Below are 25,299 nucleotides of genomic sequence, written 5' to 3'. Positions count from 1 at the left end.
TATCAAATTCAGCACCAAAGTACCAATATTTTTAACTGCTGAGATGTATTTCAAAGACACTTAAGACAATTTTACAAGAGGAATTTTGAGAAACATCTTGAACGGGGACATTGCCATAAGAATCTGCCCTTACATGACTGATTGTTTGTCATTTAGATGTTAGTATATGATGTAAGTTTTTAAATCCTTCTCATTACTTTACAGCCTTATCTCATAATAAAAAGGGATATGAATCATCAAAACAAAACATGAAACCTTAACTCTATATGGACCAAGAACATCAGACTCACAAACTAGTTTTTGTCATGCTCCCTACTAATTGGTTTCGCTACATGGCTATTTATGTCATCACAGATGCAAAAGTGAGGCCAAATAAATGACAGTCTAAACTCCTTTATTGTATTGCATAAATGACTAAAGATAAGAGGTAGGACATCGGAAGAACACTTGTGTTAATGAGCAAAAATAAATATATTTACACATATAAGATAATGGATAAGTGGATAGACCCTGATTTTCTTTTTTCTTTTTTTTTAGACCCTGATTTTCTGAATAATTCTTTCATTTGTTTCTGCTATTATTACTAGAATTGATATTACTATATTCATTTATATTCAAAGCAAAAAAATTTTCTTCAGTGCTTCAATACATAACACACTCTCTGTAACAGGGAACTCATAAAGTTCTCCACTAGATTATTGCCATAAGAAAATTAGCTTTACATGGGGCACCTGGGTGGCTCAGTGGTTGAGTGTCTGCCTTCAGCTCAGGTCGTGATCCTGGGGTCCTGGGATCGAGTACCACCTCAGGCTCCTCGCTGTGAGCCTACTTCTTCCTCTGCCTATGTCTCTGTATCTCTCATAAATAAATAAATAAATAAATAAATAAATAAATAAATAAATAATTTTTTAAAAAGAGAAAATTTGCTTTACAAATTTCTAACAAACAGGAGGTATTCTAAAGCAGTAGTCATAAAAGGGAAAATATTTTGACATAAGGGGTTTGTAAAACCATCACCAGGGTCAATAGTATAAGGGTTGTCTTTTTTATTGACAGCAACCTAACAGCCAACTTCTGATATTATTATGTGAAAATCGAAACTAACACAGCTCCTGATGTAAGTGAAGTAGATGTGTTTGGTAAATTAATGGACAGTTGAAATATCTTGAGTCTTTGAATAAAAACTCAGAATTAAAATAGAAGGAGAATCCTTTGGATTTAAAATCTTCAACTTCACTACCTAACATATTTTGGAAAAAGTCCTTTGATCTGACTCCTCAGTTTCCTTCCCTGAGAATTCTCCTGTCTCAGGAAAGAGCATCCTCTTTCATGTGGTTTGCAGGAGAAAGAGAAAAAGCATAGATTAGTGATGAAGGAAAAGAGTTCTCACATATGCTGATTCAGTCTTGATGATCCATGGAAAGAGAGATGTCTAATTCTTACTTGGTTTTCCATTTGTTTTGGTCACTTGCCATTTCAAACATTTCATAATATGCTAAGGAATGAAAATTAGAGGGGACATATCATAGAGTTCATCTGGTCCAAACTCCCCTTCGTTGAGAACTTGGGAAAATCAAGTACTACCCATGTCAGGTGGTTGTTTTGAGAATAAAATGAATTTATAAATCTATATCTATGTCTGTCTCTTTCTATAAGTACATTCTATACTTTCTATAAATATATATATATAGTACTTAGAACCTGGGACCCAGAAAACATGTTTTAAGTGTTCATCATCATTGCATACTCTAGGCTTTTATCACTGAATTAGGTAAATTGAATCTTAAATATTAAATTTTGAATTATCAATATCAATTTTGAATATTGAATTTGAATATTGAATTTTCATTAAATAAGAAGTTGAAAATAATCAAAATGAGCTCCAGGATCTCATCAAGAGGTATGCCTTTTGCACTTGTTAAACAGGACTAGTGAAATGCCATCCAGCTCTGGCATGAGCTCTGATTGAGTAAAAAAATCTTTGTGTTTTTCCAAGAAATGAGATTTGAGCCTTATGTGTAGGATAATTCTCCGGCTGAGAATATTAAACTAGTTTCATGACAAAAGTCACAAACCAATTGATCCATTCAATGTTGAAAAGATTTTGGAATAACTTTTTTTTTTTAAGGGAGTTCACATAAATATCTTAAATTCCCACTTCTTTTGAGACAAGGGAAGACCTGGCGATATATGTCCTATGTCCAATGATCAGCTGGTGTAGAGCAGAAGTAGCCCCCTTGAGAGTGGAGTAGTGGTGACCAGAAGGCCACAGTCCTTAGCATCCCCTATCATTTTACATCTAGAGTTTGGACTAGTGTCCTCCAAAAATGTTTGTGTTCGTGGTTCCTTTTAGTATGAAATCATGAGAAATGAAAATAAAAACAGTGACAAGCATTCCTGTTACATGATACACAAGTGGTGATTTCCTCTGAATTACAAGGCTGGTTATTACAGATGTTTGTTGCTTTTTTGACTATTCTATCTACTGCAGAGACTATAGGCATTATATTTCAAAATGAGGCCCTTGGTTCCTAATGGCAGCATGGCAGGCCATACTATCACCAGTTTCCCAAATTCCTCAACCATTAGAGTGGAAGTTGAGCTTTAGCATGATTTTATTTTATTTTATTTTTTTTTAATTTTTTTATTTATTCATGATAGTCACAGAGAGAGAGAGAGAGAGAGGCAGAGACACAGGCAGAGGGAGAAGCAGGCTCCATGCACCGGGAGCCCGACGTGGGATTCGATCCCGGGTCTCCAGGATCGCGCCCTGGGCCAAAGGCAGGCGCCAAACCGCTGCGCCACCCAGGGATCCCTTTAGCATGATTTTAAAGAAGAATTTGTTTTCCACTTCAGGTTAATGTTACAGAATTTGTGGTGCTGGCCTGTTGTCACTTGCTAGTAGCATGCCTGAGCCAGTAAAATTGAGGTACGGTTTCAAGATCCCTAGCTCTGACACTAGTGCTTCAACATCTGGTCCTAAGTGTGAAATTATTAAATTGTTGCCTTTATAACTGTTTATATCATCGTCATCATCCAAATCTGGCCATACCAACTTCCAAGGGGCAAAGATGGAGACTGATTGATCAGTTGATATGAAATATAGTAAGTTTAAGGTCTAATCTTTTTTCCTAGTTGTTTTAAATAATCAGAGGTTAGAGCTCTGTGAGAATAGGCTCTCTTCATATGCTCTTCCAGTTTATACTACAGTTTAGACAAATTGCACTCAGGAAGGAACCTCTCATTCTAGTAGATCTGAAAGACAGAGTGGCCGTGGGATAGTTGTAGTAACAGCTGTGTCTCAAGGAAGTTAGTTCTGGGCAGACATAGGGCCAAATACTTTTCCAAACATCCGAGTTGAAGAATCATTGCAGTCTTTGCTCCATGTCAGAGCATAGGGAGGTAGAGTTATATCTATCCTGTTCATTTCTGATGTGATGATACCCAACTCCGTCAGCATCAAGAAAATATTACTTCCAATCCTATCCAAGTATGGGCGGGTGAATTATGTATACAGAGGGGCAAGCAGGCATTTGAGTGTGCAGGTGTGCAGGCCTTAAAGAATTGATCGTTCGTTATAAGGATCCACGGCTTTTTTGAAAATGCAAAACTGTCCATTCATTCCTTCTTTGTTTGGAATAGTTCCGTCTAAATTATAGCCTTTCTCACTTTTGGTGACAGATTAAATAACTCTCTGTCTCTATTTCCCAACGACCTAACTTTCCAATGATCTAGTAAGGAGCAAATATTCAAATATGCTCTGGTGGCTGTCCACTCTGGCTGTCCAACAGACTCATTAAAAGGGGGTGATTTGTGGTATCTTTATAAACCAAGAACAGTTAGCATTTTTAGGTTTGTAGATTTTTTAAGAAATAATTTCCCTTTGCATAAGGATATTTTGGATTTATATCCTCTCTTTCTCAAATGATACTCTCATCACCATCTTGTCTTGTGATTCTCAATTCTGACTGTGCAAGAGAAGTACCAGGAGTTTTATTATTTTTGTTCTTGTTTAAATATCCAGTGTCAGCCCTACCCTGAAAGATTCTGATTTAATTGATTGCAGTGAAGCTGAGTATTTTGTTCAAAACTCCATAGGTGGCTCTAATGTGAAAATCACTGGTCTATTCTATAACCTAAATGACCTCTCTTTCCCTTTAATGTTTCATACTGAGAGCTCATTTCCCTGCCCTATTATTTAGCAATTCATCACCTAGGAAGCCCAATGATCCACTTCTGAGAAGGTTGAACCTATGGACACCCCTCCTCAAAGGCTGAGAGCTGCTGAAAGAAAACACCAAGGAATCCAGGATTAAAGCATATTCCTGGATCTGCTCATAGAATAATGGAAGGTTAGGGTTTGAAGGGACCTTAGCTACTGTGTTACAGAACTGATCCATTTTGCCAATGATGAAATAGAAGTATGAAGATGTAGGAATCAGAGAACTAGTGATAGCAGAGCCCACATGAGAACCAAGGTCATGGGTCATCTAGGCTCACTCTGTCTCTGCTCCATCCTGATGTCATTGCTGTTATAGGAGAGTAGAGTCCTTCGAGAGAAGTGTCAAAGCAGAGGAAAGTCACATTCTAAATCAACCTACACTTGTGAGGTTTCTCTAGTTGTTAGGCTTTCAAAGAAAATAGGAAAACTATTGCCAGGAGTGGCAACGTTACAAAGTACTACTTACTGGGTGCCTGGGTAGCTCAGTTGGTTAAGGGTCTGCCTTTGGCTCAGATCATGATCCCAGAGTCCTAGAGCAGGGACCTGCTTCTCCCTCTGTCTCTGCCATGCTTTCTCACTCTTTCTCTCTCTCTCTCCTTCTCTCTCATGAATAAATAAATTTTAAAAAGCACAACAAAGTGCTACTTACTTTGAAAAGGATAGGCCTTATAAGTTTTGAAACTTCTAAGTTGTTAACATTCATTTATATGTTAGATCATTTTCTATGAATCCAAACTTAATATCCAAGAGTTACTAGTTGTTTGAATATTAAATAATGTTATTTATGATTATTATTTTCAGTCACAGTATTAGATATTAGCATAATGTATCTCCAAGGTTTTTTAAAAAGATTTTATTTATTTATTCATGATAGAGAGAGAGAGAGAGAGAGAGAGAGAGAGGCAGAGACACAGGCAGAGGGAGCCCGACGCGGGACTCGATCCAGGGACCCCAGGATCACGCCCTGGGCAAAAGGCAGGTGCTCAACTGCTGAGCCACCCAGGGATCCCCTAAGTTTTATAAACTAAAAAAGAAACATACAACAATTATCCCCATCAAGAGGCATGGAGATGAAGGCAAAGATCAAATTGTACAGTTTTTCAAAGTTTCTTTCAATCACTCCAGGGTCACTTGCATAAGGAAAGATCAACCATAGCCCCTCTGTGAGAACCACTGCCTGAGTTAAGAAGATCTAGATTGTTTAAAATGTGTAGGAAGAAGATATGGGTGCAGTCAGCAAGTGTGCAGGTCTCTGTGCCATTCCCTATTGAAACTATCCCCCAGTTTGTTGGGTGTGGAGGACTGCAGCGGATGGACAGTAAGCTAGAATCTGGAACCTGTGAGCATAAGGAGATGGAAAGTGGTGGATTGTCCTTCAGAATACAGAGGCCAAGAGCAGTCCACAACTGGGTGTCCCGACCCCTTTCCCTTCCCATTGAGTAAGATGCTGACCAAAGGATTTCCTAAGCAGCAAAGCCTCCATTTCTGTCAGCGAGATGACCTTAGGGAGTGAAGCCAGGCAGGAATCAATAATTGGAGGTGCCGGGAAGCTGGAGCCTAGCATAGTTCACAGCAGCCTTACTTTTGCTCCAGGCTTTTCCAGCAGTGGAGAATGTGCTTTCCCTCCAGCAATACTTACCAGTAGGAGGTAGGGAAGACATTTCCAGAGAGGGAGAACACTAAGATTTTACTCCTGGGCTGAGCTGAGTTTCTTCCTTTGTTTCTTTGCTTGGGCAAATTGAAGTTAGTGGGCGCTGGGGGCACTGTCACTGTGGCTTTAGTCTTTGTCTTGGCCTCCTCCAAGGTCTCAGGGCCTCCTCTTGCATCTAGTATGTGGTGATTCAAGGTTCGACCTGAGGGCAACCTCTTCATGTATGTTCAAGGTGTGTCCTTTCTTTCCTTGACTGGATGTATAAACTGGTCAGCATGGATCAGATTTTCTTTTGGGCCAAATTCATTATTTTAATATCCTCTTGACATTTTCTAAGTTTCTTACTGAGCAATTTTACCCTTTTCTATTTTTCTAAACTGCTACAGATAGTTTCTTATTTTTCAATTCTTCAGTTATTTCAATAGAATATGGGGCAAAAGGAGTTTAAATATGTAGGCTCAATTTGCCAGGAGAAATTCCCTGACTGGAACAGGGAACATTGGGATGCCTTCCCTGAAGATTATAAGGTCTAGTTGACTAATATCATTCTGCAGAACTTTTATTAAGGTCCTAGATGTAGCAAGAGGAATAGTCCAAGGGCTACACATCATTCAGTGTCATTCCAGTCTAAAATCTATGTTGACTGACCATTTGCAGATTTGGAAAGGAGACGTTGATGGTGAGCAATCGTGTAACAGGTGGTAGCTTTATTAATTTTTCATTGACAGTTCTTTGCTTATGTAAACATTTTGATTTAGGTGGGGTAGGACTCATTTATTCGCTTTTCACTTAGTTCTTCAGTTTATTTATTTATTATTTATTGAGTGTTTATGTTATACCTGACACTGTAGCTGAAATATGTCAATAAAAAAACACAATGTTCCTTCTTCTGTGAACTTATATCTAGCAGAGGAAGAAACACAAAGCAAGCAAGAAAACAATTAAATAACAATTTTACATAGCGATGATGCTTATCATGAAAATAAAGAAAGGGGGTAGAGAAGTCAGAAACTGGGGAAGAGGGCTGTTTCAGAGAGGGCAGTTGGAGCTCCTCAAAATGGATGGCTTTTGAGCAGAGGTTTAAATGATATAAAGTGGTAAGCTATGCAAGTTCAGGAAGAAGCATATCTAGAGCAGAAGGATTGTGGAGTTTGGCTGGTAGGAGAAGAAGAAAAAGAAAAAGAAGAAGAAGGAGGAAGAGGAGGAGGAGGAAGAAGAGAAGGAGGAGGGGAGGAGGAGGAAGAAGAGAAGGAGGAGGGGAGGAGGAGGAGGGAAGGAGGAGGAGAGGAGGAGGAGGAGGGGAGCAAAATAAATTGTTCATACTGATAATCGTTCATGTTTAATAAAGAAACACAGGTGATGGGGAATCATGCCATGCAGACTTCTGATCTTACAGGTGTGTAAGGAGGCGGGGAGGAGGAGGGCGGCGGGGGGGCGGAGGGGGGAGAAGGGGAGGAGGAGGAGGAGAAGAAGGAGAAAAGAGGCCAGCATGCAACAAGAGTGGTATGTGAGAAGTCACACAAGTCCTTGCAAACACAGAAAGGAGTTTGGATTTTTATTCCCCTCCTGTAATAAGTAGCCATTAGAGGTTTTCAAGCTGAGGAACCTGCTTACATTACTTTGAAAAGATGTCCCTGGTGGCTGGGTGTAGGGGGAGAAGAGTGGAAGCAGTGAACCCAGTTAGGAAACAACTTTAGTGGTGCAAGGAAGAGGTGATGCATGGGGAAGAGAAGAGACAGGTAGAAGCAAGTAGATTTGGGACAAGTTGGGATTAGACTGCGCTGCCAGGCTGGCTGTGGGAGCGGAGCCCCAGAGAAGAATCATGGGTGCCTCCTGGCTTTTGGAGTTCATATGTGTGGATGAGATAATGGTAAGGTTTGGGGTTCATTTAGGGATGGGAGAAATCAATAGTTCCAAAAGTTTGGGATTTCTGGTGGTGAAATCAATACTTTTGGAAGGTTGAGACTTCTGGATGTGACTATGTTAAACAGCCATGAAGGATGGAGGGATTAGTCCTGATGAGGACTAATTATATCTTCCTTTTCTTGGCTGGTGTCTGATGGGCTTTTTAAAACTTTTTAAAAAAGATTTTATTTATTTATTCATGGGACACACACACAGAGAGAGTCAGACAGAGACAGAGACAGAGACAGAGGGAGAAGCAGGCTCCCTGTGGGGAGCCTGATACAGGACTCGATCACAGGACCCCAGGATCATGCTCTGAGCCAAAGGCAGACACTCAACCACTGAGCCACCCAGGTGTCCCTCTAATGAGCTTTTTAAATCAAAGTGTGGTCAGTACCATTGATGGCCTCAGCCTTGTAGGAAACACACTGTGGATCTCACCATAGTCCTATTAATCAGAATCTTTTTAACAAGACCTCCATGAGATTCCTATGCACATTCAAGTTTGTTAGGAAGAAGTAACTGAATCTAACGATGAGAAAACATCAGACAAATCCAAACTGGGAGACATTCTACAAAATAACTTGTCTGTAATCTTCAAAAAGTCAAGATCATGAAGGTCAAAGAGTTGGACCTGTTCTAGCTTAAGGAAAGATAAATACAGGTGATAATTAAGGGAAATGTATGATCCTGGATTGGAGTTGGATTCTTTTGCTTTAAAAGATATTCTCGTGAGTATCTTTTCACAAGAATGCCAAGTTTGAATGGCATTTCTGGGTCAAGGGCACATAGGAGTGTCTTACTGGGTGGCTACTTTTTTAATGTATGTTTGAAGGTAGGTTTTTGTTTGTTTTTGTTCTGTTTGTAATTTTGACTGGTATGAGCCATTTTCTGCAGTGTTAAGATAGATGTGACAGAGCTTGGTGGTAGTGGTGGGGGAGCAGTTTCTGGCAGCCTCATTTCAGTCCAACAAGGCCTTCCTTCACATCTCAGCTAGTAGGCAGCAAAGCCTTCCCAGGCTCACCAGGTGAGCCTCCACACATTTCAAGCCTCTCACACATTTTACTCTGAGGGGTATCACAGGCAGTGGCATCAAGGGGAAGTCTCATCAAGTCTCGAAGAGGTACCAAGAGAAAAAACTTGGGTCAACCTGGAGGTCACCATGACATTCAGTCCTGAAAAGGCTATAAGAAGACACCATGGAAACATTGGTGACTCTGGATCCCTTTTTCTTCTGGTTCATTTTTTCTATTGATGATTATTAAATGAATATTAAAAACTTTATACTTGTCTTCTCCTGTACATGTAGAAATTTCTGTCTTTTTATCTAAAGTTGTCAGGGTACTATGCTAGTTCTACCTCCAAAGCACAACTACAATTTTCACAACCGTAAATGGTAATGATTTGCCCTATGCACTTGGAGAATTCATGAGCAGGTTTGTCTTCATCCCAATGTGGTTGAAGACTTCCCTCCCTGAGAAAAACAAAATCCAGTAGTGTTGACTTGAGGATCCTAGCATAGGTAATTTGTGAGTTTAGAGATGATGTGCTATCACACTCTGAAAATGAAGCACAGATGATTCTTAGAAAATATTAATAGAGTTGAATGAGTCTCAAGGTTAACTCAACATTCATCAAGCAGGTATTGTTCATTGTTGTTTGAAACTCAAGTTCCTGAATCAAAGATCAGATTTCATGTTGAGTAACAAGAACACTTCAGAAAAGGGTTTGTTTCTCCATTGAAAATATAATTAGGTCCCCAGACACACAGATTGAATTAGTAAATACAGTTCCATCAAAATCATGCATTTATTGCTCATAAGTTGGGACAAGCCACTTCATAGGAAATCATGTGCTTGTTTTCCCAAAATCGTTCCACTGTAGAACATCTGATTTAGCTGCTTAATCGTGACCCATTGTGATAAAAGTGAATGATGTGGTGAGTCCACTTGGTTTGTTCCCAAGCTGTGGGATTTCCTTGAGAGATACGAGACACTGTGCTGCCGCTTCCTTTTTTGTTTCCGATGCCCATATTTTGTGCTCTGTGGCGAGTCCTTCTTTGAAATATGTTGACAGCCCTCACAGATAAGCAATGTACTCAGCCTTAGGTCAAGGACTAGAAAATGTACTGGTCTCTGAATCATCTGCTTAACTCAGAACCCATCTCTTAGGGAGATGAAGCCGATAGTGTGACATGGAGGCTATTGTGTTACCTGGTGGGGAGCATACCTTTGATTAGAGGAGCAGTATCTCTTTTTACCTCCTAGCTTTGTTGTTCACTTTGATATCAAGTGTATACAAGCGTAAGTATCCAAAAGAAAAATGAAAAAATACAGCCTTGCCAACACTCTCAGACACTGTTTTCTTTCCTCATGCATATTTTGAAGAGCTTAAATGTATGCCTGATTCAAAAGTTATTATGGGATTTAGCATGATGGAAAATTATCATAATAATGATTCTTTAGTTTAAGCTCTTTCTTTTGTGTTAGGTTTAAGCAGCTCAAGTGTTAAGAAAGCAGACTTTCTTTTCACATCCAACATTTAACACACGGAGGATGTGTTAGAGACCAGGTTGCATTCACCTACATGGACCTGAAGAAAAATAAACATGTCTCTGAGGCTTCTGTCAAACAGGGGAGAAGTTATGAGGGACCAATGCAGTGGCTGATGGGGTAAACTTTTATTACTCCCCTGACAGTCTCTGATTATTCAATACATTTTGAAAAATATTCAAAGGCTGTTCAACGTAAATGTTCCTAAAACTGCTTACTTAGTACAATAGTATAAAGAACCACTGTTTGTTACCATTTTCAATGGAAATAAAGGCGTTAAAATATTTAAGAGTCTGTGGTTCTTTAATGATGGATTAATATGACTGCTAATGCGAAAGCAAAGTATCTGCAGATTGAAAATTCTTAAAATAAGAAATGTGTGACTCTCAGGTAGCCGTGCCAATGTACTTCATTTTGGTTACTCTTGGCTCTTAGCCACTATCAAGCAAATATGAATTTCCCTGGAATCCGAGGGAGCCATTGACAACCAGTACTGACCTGTGACTTTTTCTTAAGTTAGCTAGATCAGGTTATGGCATCTCATGAGTCCCAAAGGATTTCACATCCCATTTTGCAGTCTTTACACTGAGAAACAGTGTTCATGTAACAACTTTTTTTGCAGTCACCTGCTCCTCAGTTTAGGAACTTGGCATTCTCCCAGTAGTTGCTAAATTTAGGGAAAACAAGAAGTCACCAGGATTGCTCATGCAATCAACGAATCTATGAACACTGGTAATACCAATCTTTATCAGTTCCCTCAAAGCCATTCCAATGAAACATACCATCTTTAAAAAAACAAACAAACAACAACAACAACAAAAAAAACCCTGAAGAATCCTTATTTTGCAACTCATCAAGGATTTGGTTTAATATCTCACTCTAACTGCACACCAGTAATAAAGTTTATAAAGGCATACAAGTCACCTATTCTCCTCTCAACACCTCTTTGTAGGAATTCTCAGGTTACCTCTCTGAGCATCTATAGGTAACACTTATCATGCTAGGACTTTATCTTGCTCTCAGCATCCTTAGAATCTGGTTGGTGAGAAAATACAAACCTGAAACAATTCAGGTGTTACATGATCAATCAATTCAATGAGATCAATTCAAGAGCAGATATGTTATTAGCTTTTTTTTTTTTCAGAGAAAACTAATTGAGAAGACAAGACTTGATTTGAAGTAATAAAAATATATGGATAATGGAAAAATGGAATTTTCTTACATTCTCTCAATCTGCAGGATTTAAATTAGTCAAGATGTTGAGTGTGGTATTGCAGGAGGAGCAAGCAACCTGAACAAAGATATTGAAATGGAATTTGCTCAACAGACTTGGAGGAAATTGTTCTGATTGGTGTGAGGAACTTATATTAGAAATTACTAAATATGAAACATCAGATTACAGAAGTGAGGTAGGAATGCATAGTTAGTGCTATAGGAATTAATAAATCAAATTTCGAGAAATGGCCAGACATGGTAAAAAAAAACAAAAAACAAACCCACACTTCTCTAGTAAACTAACTGACTTCTTACATTTACCAAACTTGCAGAATCATACACTAAAAATATGAATTTTGCTGTCTCTACAATATGCTCTGAAAATATAGGAAAAATTTTTATTTAAAGACAAATATGGGTTAAAAGTAGGGATGACTGTTGATGGGAAGAAATAGAAGGAAGAACTGTTAAAATTCATTGCCCTAATATATTAATCAAAAACTTTGAAATTTTCAGACCTATCAAAGGAGATAATATGTGGAATATAAATACATGTCTGAGGACTATACATGTGTAATTTTACAATGTCTTTAAGAACTACAATGGCCTCTTGAACAGAGGTAATCATCAGATTAGCTTTCAGGTTGTTTTGTTAGTTACTATCAAACTGGGATGGTTAGGTAAATAGGAAACATGAGTCATTAACACCATGTTTAAACTGTTAACAACTAGCAAAAATAATATTCAAAAAAGTAAAGAATTACATTAGCATTACTGCTCAATATCAGAAGTATTATAAATATCTTTAAAAGCAAACATAAGTAGGTTTGAGCCAGATGGATTGGTTAGAAGATTATTGAGTTCCTTCTGAAATGTTGGAGCGCTGAAATTTGGAGTGATTTATTACAGTACATTATTGCAGAAAAGCTTACTAATACAAAAGTCAAAACCAAATGTTTGGGAGCAAACATGCAAAAAAGGCTTTATATAGTTGATTATAAAATAGTCATTGTTGATTATAAAATAGTTGATTATAAAATAATTGTTCACCTCAATACATCTATTGACCACCTACTTACATGCCATATAAGATACTATTCACTATTCAGAAATTAAGTATGAACATTATTAAACAGATTCTACATTAATTTCTTTAAAACTTGGGCTATCTTTCTTTAACGCTTTTAAAATATGTTCATATCCATTCATGTGCAGATAATAATATTTTGTGTTATACTGATTTTTAAAGCGTTTTTATTTAAATTCCAGTTAATGTACAGTGTGATATTAGTTTCAGGTGTATGATATAGTGATTCAATACTTCCACAAATCACCTGGTACTCATCACAAGTGTATTCCTTAATCCCCATCACCTATTTAACTGATTTTTTTTAAAAGCTTACAAAGTTAGATTTTGCTGCTTCTCCTTCTCCTTCTCCTTCTCCTTCTCTTTCTCCTTCTTCTTCTTTTTTAAGAGAGGGCAAGGAGAAGAGGGACAGGGGAGAGGGAGAGAAAGAATCCCAAGCAGGCTCCATGCCCAGAGTGGATCCCCAACACAGGGCTTGATCTCAGGACTCTGAGATCATGACCTGAGCTGAAATCAATAGTTGGACGCCCAACCAACTGAGCTACCCAGGTGCCCCAGGTTTTACTGTTGATTAAGAACTGAAATAATCATAATTTTATTCTTCTAACTCCAGTTTTCAGTATTTGTATAAGTTGAAGTATGGAGAATACTGATCTGAAAATATTGAGAATAGGTAAATACCTTCAAAATATACAATAGAAGATCAAGTACTCATAGTATATACCCTACAAGTATACTTTGAGTTGAGAGGAGAGGAGTTAAATAAGGCAATAACTGCATCTCTTTAATTTTTTTTTAATTTTTACTTATTTATGATAGTCACAGAGAGAGAGAGAGAGGCAGAGACACAGGCAGAGGGAGAAGCAGGCTCCATGCACCGGGAGCCCGATGTGGGATTCGATCCCGGGTCTCCAGGATCGCGCCCTGGGCCAAAGGCAGGCGCTAAACTGCTGCGCCACCCAGGGATCCCTTGCATCTCTTTAAATGGTTGATAAAACATAGTGTTATGTTTATGTTCCTTTTTCAAGATGGCTTTATTGAATTTTAACTGAAATAAAATAAACTGCACATAATTATAATGCACTGTATGATAGATACATTTTGACATGTGGCTATACTGATGAAACTACACCCATAGTTAAGACAATGACTACATCTGTCTTCTCTAAGGCTTCCTCTTGTTCATTTGTAATCCCTTCCACATATCCTGTTCTCTTTTGGTAAAATGAAACTTTCGGGTTCCATTGTAAATTCTCAGGTCTTTCATTTAGTAGGCTCCCAATAAATTTGGCTGAGCAACACTTAATTCTAGGGAGTGCTGTGCTTTTTTTCACATATATACTTATCAGAAGTATCTTTCAAAATGTTTTTCAGGCATGCAACTCTATAAAGTGATTATTCTTATTATTGGCCTTTTTATATGAAAGAAGAAATAGGGGATTGGAGAGGTGATGGAATTAGTTCTGAAATTTAAACATTGGACCTCATAAAGTGTGTAGGTGCTCACTAAACACCCAACTGACTGAGCCACCAGGTACCACATGCATTTTTTTAAAGTAGGTTCCACACCCAAAATGGGGCTTGAACTTGTGAGCCTGGAGCCAAGAATCACATGCTCTACCGACTAAGGTCACTGCTCACTGTGAATTTTAAGAGGTGGTAGCAGAAGCAGTACTTCCCAAAGAAGCCTGACTACAGAACCCTTCATATGTATACCTGATTATTATTATTATTAATATTTCTAGATGTAGTGCTCTTTGGAAGAGAGTTTGACCTAGACGATTGCTTTTAAAATTTGAGTTTCTGTGATTCCAAACTAAGTAACAAAGACATTTTAGGAATTAATTTTGTTAATAACTTTATTATTTCTAGTGGTGTAAGATAAAATTAAGAAGAATTTAACCTTTGGTGTAAGGAAAAAAGTATACAGACATATATGTATATATATACACATATGTCTATCACACGTATTTATGTATATATATATACACAATCATACAATAAAATGTGAAATAATGACAAATAAGAACTAAAAACTTATGACATATTTACCACCTTCTTGATGCAAATGATAATTCTAAGTCTCAGCATGGGGAATGGAATGAATAAAGAAGCCTAGGTCCTCTGTCTTTCTCTGCAATTATGCTCTTAATTGACATAATTCAAAGAAGAAACCAGATGTCATGGCATGGAAAATGCTAATACCATGTTTTCATGCTTCTGTTGGTTGTGGCTCTTTCCTCTAGGGCCCTGTGGTCCTTGTCTATCGCTGTGGCCAGAATGTCCTTGACAGGGTTTCCTTTACTCCTCTTTATATTCCATCTGCTTCTTATTAAAGGATCTTAGCTGTGTCAGTACAAGTTTGGGCCATGTATTTCCTGGTTGTTACAAATCCGGTTTTGCCACTAATGAGTTGAGGCAAGGCTGAAGGTGCCAAGCAATAGGCAAGGCGTATCTGTGGCTTATTTATCTCCTTAAACAGTAACAGAGAGAGCTGCCAATATTTTAACTGTGACTTAGGTTATAGTAACTACTGTGAGGGAGTCAAAGTGTCTTGCAATTTTCACTGAGAAAACGCACACACATTTGTATCATTATGCCTCAAGGAGTTTCCTTAATTTGCTACTGGCAGTTTAATTGTAAATCATATTTACTTGACGAGTGCAGTATTTCCTGCTTTGAATCATTTTCACAAATATTTTTTCCAACTTTTAATATTGCAATTTAAAAAAAAAAAAGCAGATTCGCTGAAATATAAAGCAGAGAATGGGCAAGAGATTCCTGTCCTTTTCCTGGAAAACTTCCTTGCTAAGGACATCAAGGTAGTGAACAGATTCCTTTATTTGTTGACCCATTCAGCAAACATTAATTCTTTGGACGCCTGTAGGGATGTCAGCCACATGAAGTTTTTATAAGCAAAACAAATTATTTTAAAACCCCGTGTGTTTAACATGTAAGATCAAAGATGAGGTTATTATAAATGTCTTTTGGCAGAAGTTGAAGTAAATCCTAAGACATTTGAGTTAGAATTCTTGTTCATCTTACTCTTTCCAGAACATGGGAAAACCCCTACTTCTATAATTTTTTTTACCTCTATAATTTTACACATAGAGGCTTCCAAAATGATCCCTCCACTTGGAAATGCCAAAGTCTCAGCAGAGCACCCTATTTTACTGCAGATAAATGTGTTATCATGAATCCCCTGGGCATAGAGTATAAGAAGCAGAAGTGCTTTGTCTGAAACCTGGATCAAATGGGGAGCCTTGGAGGGAATTTATATATATATGACTTAGAGCCACCTATGAAGTTTACCAAGGATATTAGAATTTCTCCTTTTGATTAGTTGCATTTGCGGCAGTTGAAGTCATTATCTGATTAAGCTTTTAAATATTCATTGTTGTTCTTGAAGACCCATTTGCCTTCTACACAGGTCAATGTAGAGCACCAGGTAGAAATGGGATAGGAATTCCTTTCTTTATATCATTCAAGTTTTTAATAGCTAAGTGGCACTAATATCTGCAATTCATTCCAAGAACAGCTGTCCCTTTGGATATATATATCTAATACATGTATTTGTGTTGCATAGTTTTAGTATCAGAAACTCAAAAAGTAACCTTTCGATCACATTGACCTTTAGCCTATAGATAAAGGAAAAAATGGCAAACATGGGATGGATTTGAGACTCCTGGTGGGCCTCCTGGGAAGTAAAATTTGATTAAGCCATATGCTCTGACTCTAATCTTTGAATTGCAGGACTTTCTTGTGATTCAGTCATTAGTGACAACTTGGAGTCAATTTTCTGTTCTGAAAAGGTTCCTGTTCCCCAGTGCCAATTATCTTGGAAAATAATTGCAGGATCTTTTGAGAAAATGTAGAAAGAAAACATTCTCAATGTATTTGTAATGTTGCAGTGTCCTTCCTAGAGAGGAAGGGTGGTTCTTTGAGTTAAGATAGGGCTTACCCTAGGTTGGAATTTCATCAAACTGAGAAAGCAATTATAACGACTCTCAATCAAATCACTACATTTTATCCTGGGCATTCATGTTCACCAGCTCATCCTGTTCTAAAATTGTGCTCCTTCTTCCTTGGTGCAATCGCCCTTAGCGTCCATTCCCATACGTTTCTCATTTTTCTTTGCTTATATAATTTAGCAAGTTTCACATTTCTTTTAGTTGTAAGAATACTTTGCCCAGGTTTGATATTGCGTTGTCCCTACTTTAGGGCAAGCTAGATTAGGACCAGAGTTACAAGCCTAACCTCATTTCGTCCTGCGGTTAGAAGGCTACTATTGGAATCACTCAGTGCTTTTGTATCCAGACCCTGTACACTGCCACCACTGCCATGAGTATCTGACGCCTTTGACTTTTAGAGGGGATTCCCACCAAGACGTGCATTCGATAGGATGCCTTACACCAAGAAGATGACTAATATTTACCACATTTTATAGGTGGAGAAATGCAAGAAAATGAGAACTTCTTATTAATTTCGTATCTTCACTGTGATCCTATGTTCTTTTGTGGGTTCCTTTGAAATGTCTCCTCTGTCAAGACTCTCACCAAATATATGACAATAAAAATAGTGTATAATTCTAACAAAAGCCTATATTTTATATGACGCATACAGGGATTTTCTTCCATTCTCTCAATCTGCAGTAGTAATGAAGTCTGTAGCTAAAAATTTCACAGAACAGGAAAAACTGAGTGGTTATGGCAGCGATGCATATCTCAGGAGTGCATATTGCATGGCTATAGTACTTAGAATCTTCAAGTCATTTTGGAAATAGAACATTTAAATATATATTAGAAATATGATAAAAAATTATCATGGCTTTAGAAAGTTTTACTATACTGATGCTAAAAATAGCTATTTCATTTAATTATAATGTAAAAGTATTTATTAATACAACTTTACTATTTCTTGAAAGTATAGTTTTAGAAAGTAATCACTTAGAATGGGATTCTTTGCTATGACCAGAGAGCTTCATGTACTAGTTGCTACTCTTGTAAATTATCTTTTAATATCATATATGATCAGATATAAGGCACATCATTTCCCAAATCATACCTTTAAAAAAGAGATGTTTATCTTATATTGGTGTCATTATAGATTTCTTATAATGGAACTTTCATGAAAGTACTTTAATTTGATCAAAAAAGTATTCTGGGGGGAAGAACATATTTGCTTGAAATTACATCAATCAATGTTAGTCTGGATGCTTGGAAAACTACCTGATAATTGGTCAAAAGGCTGACAAAATTTTAATAAAGATTTAATTATTCCTGTGTATGACATCACAATTTGAACTATTTGCAGGTAAAAAAGTAGCCGAAGTTGTGAACAAGAACACTGTTTTTAATAAAATGTTTGGGGAAAATGAAGAAATCACCATATATTTGCTTATACTTACATGATAGGCGTATAAAACCTCTTATTTTGTAACTCATTATGAAGCTAGCATTAAGCAAATATATGTCTACACATGTGCTTAAATAAGACTATACTTAACATCTGCACATATAATTACACATGTTAACATATGACTGTATTTACGAAGATATGTTTGTGTTGCTACATTCTTTCCTATTGTCTTAGTTCTATTAAGAAAGATTTATTTATCCTTAATCAATCTGATACATGAATTAAACAATTTTGTAATCATAATTATGTTCACAATTATACTTGCAGCATTTTTTTGTTGTTGTTAGTAAAGGGGGTCCAATACTATTTGTACACAGAAATATGACCTACCCTCTCTACTGCGGCTTCTTTGCTAGTCCAGGCTTGCATAAAGGCCGTGTGAAAGCATTACTCATGAAACCATTAGGTCCTTTCCCACTCGATATTTCTTTAACACAGAAAGAAAGAATTAGACTGAGTTACAGTAATTTCCATATAAGGTCCCACTGTGGGTTTATTTCACATTCTAAGAAACTGAGGCAAAATGGGGTTAGAAGCCGGGAGTTAGGAACACACCATAGAGTAGAGGCTCTACCTGTAAGTACGTGAACAAGTCCACTTGATGCCTACAATGGGTCTTCACGTGCTATGTATTTAGAGTAACTTGCTCGTAGAAATTCACTTAAGCATATATGTTTTTTGAACTTGCATCTTTAAAAGTAGTTAGCAAAACCAGCACAACCTGGGTGTCCAGTCTTGTGACTTGTAGTCATGCTGTGGGATTTCCTCAAACTGGGGAGGGGTTGATTTTTCTTTGTGATTAGACAGGCTTTATACGAACTGAAGATCGGCAGAGGGTGGAGGCAAAGCCGCGCATGGCTCCTCCGCACGGCCTTCTCTGCCAACCCAGCAGAAGGGTGAGTTGGGAAACCTCTGATCTCATCAGTGTGAGCTTTGAGCTGATGGTCAAGATGGCAATTTTTAAGAGTATTTGGAAGGATGAAAGACAGTGTCTTGCCCCAAAAGTTGTCAGTGGAAAACATCACCAAGGACAAGAGAAGAAACCAAGCATATTTATTGTTTAAAGTTTAAAATCTTCATTTTCTCCTAGAGCACTGTATATTTTTCTTTTTTCTTTTCCTAAAAGATTTTATTTATTTATTTATTCATGAGAGACACAGAGAGAGAGAGAGGCAGAGGCACAGGCAGAGGGAGAAGCAGGCTCCACGCAGGGAGCCCCTTGCGGGACTCGATCCTGGGAACTTGGGATCACACCCTGAGCCAAAGATAGACAGAGGCACAACCACTGGACCACCCAGGTGCCCCAAGCACCTTATATTTTTCTTTCATGTTCTTCACTTCATCCCCTGTGCCTAGCAGAGTATCAGGCACCCCTTACTTAATAAATGTTTGTTGAGTGAATAAATGACTGTGCAAACCTCTCAACTCTATCATCAGGCTGCACCCCAAATTCACTTTCTCCACTGCTAACAGGTCATTGCACAAAAATATATACATATACTTAAAAATTATAATGTTCTCTTTATTAAAATATTTTTCTTCCCTCTATATTTTAAGACTACTTCAATATTAATTTTATCTTTGTTGAGGTAATACATCTCATAGTTTTTCTTTAAAATGGTGGTGAGGGGATCCCTGGGTGCCCCTCAGCAGCTTGGCCCCTGCCTTTGGCCCAGGGCGCAGTCCTGGAGTCCCGGGATCGAGTCCTGCGTCGGGCTCCTGGCATGGAGCCTGCTTCTTCCTCCTCCTGTGTCTCTGCCTCTCTCTCTCTCTCTCTATGTCTATCATAAATAAATAAATAAATCTTAAAAAAAAATGGTGGTGAATTCTTATAAACCAGCACAGAAGTCCTCCTAAGTCCTGGCCTCAATCCCCATGGTAAAACATTTGACTCATAGTTTTCATCACACTTACATATTTCTAAATGGTTTGCTTATTCTGCTATTTCTTTACTTAGCAATTTTACTCATTGTTTATTGACTGTTATGATAGTTGAGGATGTAGTCGTCTTACACATGTACATAGACGGTCTTTCCTTATCTCCACCCTCTACATATATTTTGGGAGGAAAGACATTTGCCTGAAATTACATCAATCAATGTTAGTTTGGATGATTGGAAAATTACCTGATAAGTGGTTAAAAGGCGGGCAAAAGAATGCAAGGAAGATTTATTATTAATAATTATTTAATTATCGCTCGCATCCTAGTTTATCGTTACTCTCTTGTCAGCGTTCCCGTTATTGTGATCATATTGTGGTCACATCTCAGTAAAGTGGTGTAGTATCATTATGCTTCTTTTCTCCCCCTGGAGTTAGTAATGTCCTTTTTCAAATTTGTTTAGTAAACTTTGTGTCTACTGCGAGTTATTCACAAATGTCCCCAAATGATCTTTCCAACAGTCAGAAGAGTCTAACTGCTATTAACAAGCAAGCCCCCAAATCTCAGTAGCTTTACATGGTATAGGTTTATTTCTTGCTCATGTCATGGGCCAGCGTGTGGCAGCTCGGGCTTCTGTGCCACACGGTCATTCGGAGTCACACAGTTCCTTCATCTTGGGGCTCTCATGTCTTCTAAAGCCTCAGAACACTTTTTTGAGAATTGTGTCTGGAGGAGGAGGAGGGAGAGCACGGAGGATCTCATGAGTTACTTTATGGGAATGGCCTGGGAGGAGTGTATATCCCTGCTGCCCACATCCCACTGGCTAGAACTCAATTACATGTCTCTGCCTGCAGAGGGCTAAGGAACGAAATCTATTGGGGTGCTCAGGAAAAAGAGGACGTGGACTCAGATGAGCACTTGCAGTCTCCCCCCCACACACATTTATCAATAATTTTTCACATGTATATGTACATCAGATAATTATATTTTTTTCTTCCTTTTCTTGGGAACTTTCCTGCTGTAATTCATCCTTCTGCTTTCCCTCCAGGCCTGCTTCACAATTGTCCCGCAGAGTTTACTTTTATGTATTCTATGTTGGACCTGCATTTCTTGGGTCCCATCTCCTTCTCTTTCTTGATTTATAAGCTTATTTCGGAAATCCTTCTTTAAAAACAGTACAGGAAGTACATTTTTGAATCCTTGCAGGTCTGAAAATATCTTTCATCACACTTGGCTGACATTTTGTCAGGGTCTACAATGCTAGGTTCAAAATAATTTCATTTTTATTTTTTTTTAAGATTTTTTTTATTTATTCATGAGAGACACAGAGACAGAACGAGAGGCAGAGACACAGGCAGAGGGAGAAGCAGGCTCCATGCAGGGAGCCCTAGTGGGATTCGATCCTGGGCCCCCAGGATCAGGCCCTGGGCTGAAGGCGACGCTAAACCGCTGGGCCACCCAGGGCTGCCCAAATAATTTCATTTTAAAAATGTGAAGTCATTTAAAGACTCTTCTGGATCCATTATTGATCTTGAGAAATCCAATGCAATTTTTATTCTTTTCCTTTGTATGTGATCTGCTTTATGTCGCTGGAAGATGTTTTATGTTCTTTGTTCCCAGGCTTATGATATTTCAGAATGGTTTATCTTTGTGTATGTAATTAATTAATTGATTTTAAAAACTCTTCTCTGCGATTTTTTCGTGGAAATTTTGATCCCAAAGATTTACAGTCTTCATTTCTGGAATTGTTTTTTGCACTATTCCTTTAATTAATTTTTTTTCATCCCATTTTGGGTAGAAAGAAATCTTTTCTGGACCTCTCTGGCATTCCCATTAGTCCGGAAATTTGCCCCTTTCTCTAATTTTTAAAAATTTCCCTAGGTCTTTGTTCTATTTTCCTGAAGATTTTTTCAACATAATATTACCAACCTATCTGTCAAATTTAAAGATTTTTGAGTATATTTTCAATTTTGAGAGTTTTTTTTTCCTGTCTTGCATATAAATTTCTTTTTAATTCATTTTCTACAGGAGCAGAGTAAAAATCTGTGTTCATCTTGTTAAACCACAGATTACTCTAGTTTACTTTCTCCAGAAAATAAACTTCCAGTCTCCTGGAGACTGGGTTGAGCAGATGGAGGGACTTATGGTTGGTTGATTGCATGGCAGTGGAGAAGGAAGCTTTGGGTGCAAGCATTCTGTATACAGACATCTAACCAAACCTCTGTGCTCATCCCACCACCTGGCCTCCTTATCTGGTGGCGTTTCTGCCTCCTAGGCCTGAGGCTCGCAGGCGAATGCACAGAGAATCATTTTGCTTCTTATCCACAATCCCTCCTACGGGCACTCAGAGTGTAAACTCCTCTCTCCAAGTGAGTTACAAGCCTCCATCTGACCTAGTTGCTTCCAATCATCTATTGCTGTTTATTTTGTCTTTGGAGGTCTCTTCTCCTTTCTATTTATCTCTATTACTTAATAACATTTAAAAATCCATTTATTCTCAAGTTTGAGGAGTTCAGGGTAGGGGGGATGAAACACATGTGATCAATTTGCCATTTTTAACTAGAAGTCTCCCATGTGCACTTAGGTATCTGTTCACTTCAGTGCTGTATTTATTGATCGATAAACCTATTGACAAATTATGTCTATTTAATTCGTGCCATAGAAACTCCAGGTACAGGAAGGTATTTATTTTTTATTATGACACATGATGCTGTCCCCCTGTTTTCACTGGGTTTGCAGGCTCTTTTATTCTGCTCCACCTCTGGTCAAAGTAGCCTACATGAGACAGCTCAGAATCATTTCTCTCATGTTCTCCCACCCCTCTTCTCACTGGGAAGGAAAATTTCCACCAGTGTCGTGTACCTGAATAGCATCACTAAGGGACATTAGTGCCTCTGAGCTTCAGAACCCACAGATGGGACTTACGTGGTGGGTGATTCCCGGAGGGCTGTCCCTGCAAAAGTGTACCTACGAGGCAGCTGGTACACTTATCTGGGGAAGGGTGACAAGGAGAGAAGATGATACACGTCTTTGTTAGACTCTCTCATGCAGGAACTTTTTCTAGAAATCCTAGGCAGGAAGCACAGTACAACGACCACTCTGAGCCCTGCCTTTGGGACGAGCAACCTGAGTTCTCTACCTTTATGGATCTTCATGATTCTGGACACCTTTTTGGGACTTTCTCAACTTCCAGTTCTTTTTTCTCTAATTGGGGACAATAAAAATAATAGATGCCTTGCTTATTTCAAAGCAGGTTGGTGAAAATCAAATGACCTATGGGCAAGGGCTTTAAAACTCTATACGGGAAATAGTATCTATTTGGATTAATGGAAGTGAACATGTAAACTGGGTGAAGAATACAGATTATCACTAATTAGCACAGAGAATCATTTCATGTAAAAAAATTGTTTTGAGAATCATTTTAGGTTAATGTGCTACATACAATAGAGTCAATTCCGAGTTACATTCTTTCTTTTATCTCTCTCTAGGCCCAGTGACACATGCTTGTTTTATACTCAGAGATTGTTGATGGACACAAAACAGGTTTACCATAAATATAGATACCCGGTATACATATAGATACCCAGTATGCACGTAGATACCCAGTATACATATATTTTGAAAATCTACAACCGAAACCTCCTATACTTTCTCCTAGTCGATCAGAGTAATTTTTATTAATTAGATCCTGCTTTGGGGGGCTGGAGTGGATAAGAACTACCACAATAACATGTAAAGCAACGCGTCTACAGAATTTACTGGGCTGGGCACTATTCCATGCGCTTTGCTGAAGTGAACTCATTTGCTCACAATAACCCTATAAAGGCATTTTATCATCCTCATTTTCAGGCCAAGAACCTTAAGGCACAGGAAATAGAACTACTGTATTTTCCAGTGTAGTCTTGTGGGACCAAATGCTTTCTGCCCTTGCCTTTTTCTTAGCTGTTTTGCTACTGCGTGTTCACCTTTGGTTTTGCTTGGGGCTCTTTCTGCAGCTCCTGGGCCCCTAGAACTCCCGGGGTGGGGGGCCGCCCCGAGCTGCCCAAAGCCCGTTGCCCACCCGACAGAAGACCGTGGGACAATCAGAGCTGAAATAGAGTCTCACTGTTGACCAGCAGGGGTTTGAAGGCCGGCACTTCCTTCCCAGAGGAATGGTCCGACTGTCCCTGTGTGCACGCAGCCTACCATGGATCCCTCAACGGGGGGGCAGGTGGGGAGGGGACGGGTGTCTAGCCTGTGACCTCCAGGGAGCCGGCCGGGATCTCCGCAGGGACATAGGATAGTGGGCGCTGCAGGGATACTTGCCCAGCCCCGCTGCTGGCTCCCGGTCCCCCAGGTGCGACCCCCACATCCCTCCCTCCGGGCTGCGGCGAGTGAGGGTGCTGCATGCTGCCTAACGTGCACCAGTGAGGATGCTGCGGCCAGTTAGGGTGCTGCGACCAGTGAGTGTGCTGCGTGCTGCCTAACATACACCAGTGAGGGTGCTGCAGCCAGTGAGGGTGCTGCGTGCAGCCTAGCATGCTCCAGTGAGGGTGCTGCGGCCAGTGAGGGTGCTGAGGCCAGTTAGGGTGCTGCGGCCAGTGAGGGTGCTGCGTGCAGCCTAGCGTGCTCCAGTGAGGATGCTGCAGCCAGTGAGGGTGCTGCGGCCAGTGAGAGTGCTGAAGCCAGTTAGGGTGCTGTGGCCAGTGAGGGTGCTGCGTGCAGCCTAGCATGCTCCAGTGAGGGTGCTGCGGCCAGTGAGGGTGCTGCGTGCTGCCTAGCGTGCTCCTGTGAAGGTGCTGCGGCCAGTCAGGGTGCTGTGGCCAGTGAGGGTGCTGCGGCCAGTGAGGGTGCTGCGTGCTCCAGTGAGGGTGCTGCAGCCAGTGAGGGTGCTGCGGCCAGTGAGGGTGCTGAGGCTAGTTAGGGTGCTGCGGCCAGTGAGGGTGCTGCGTGCAGCCTAGCATGCTCCAGTGAGGGTGCTGCAGCCAGTGAGGGTGCTGTGGCCAGTGAGGGTGCTGCGGCCAGTGAGGGTGCTGCATGCAGCCTAGCATGCTCCAGTGAGGGTGCTGCAGCCAGTGAGGGTGCTGCGGCCAGTGAGGGTGCTGCGTGCTGCCTAGCGTGCTCCTGTGAAGGTGCTGCGGCCAGTCAGGGTGCTGTGGCCAGTGAGGGTGCTGCGGCCAGTGAGGGTGCTGCGCGCAGCCTAGCGTGCTCCAGTGAGGGTGCTGCAGCCAGTGAGGGTGCTGCGGCCAGTGAGGGTGCTGCGGCCAGTGAGGGTGCTGCGGCCAGTTAGGGTGCTGCGTGCTGCCTAGCGTGAGCGCCAAGCGGTGCATCCCGCAGGGCGCTGCTCGCGGGGCCCCTTCGGCTCCGCCCCCCCGTCCCTCCGCCCCCGTC

General features: G+C 39.7%; 1 protein-coding gene across 2 annotated transcripts in view; it reads left to right on the top strand.

Annotated features, from left to right (window-relative positions):
- RAB27B (RAB27B, member RAS oncogene family) overlaps positions 1–25,299 on the top strand; it is a 137,469-nt gene that overhangs the window by 57,596 nt on the left and 54,574 nt on the right. The gene's annotated exons all lie outside the window — the stretch shown is intronic.

This window comes from Canis aureus, chromosome 1 (assembly GCF_053574225.1).
Source record: "Canis aureus isolate CA01 chromosome 1, VMU_Caureus_v.1.0, whole genome shotgun sequence".
NCBI classification, from domain to species: Eukaryota; Metazoa; Chordata; class Mammalia; order Carnivora; family Canidae; genus Canis; species Canis aureus.
This window is presented reverse-complemented; position numbering and strand designations above follow the sequence as displayed.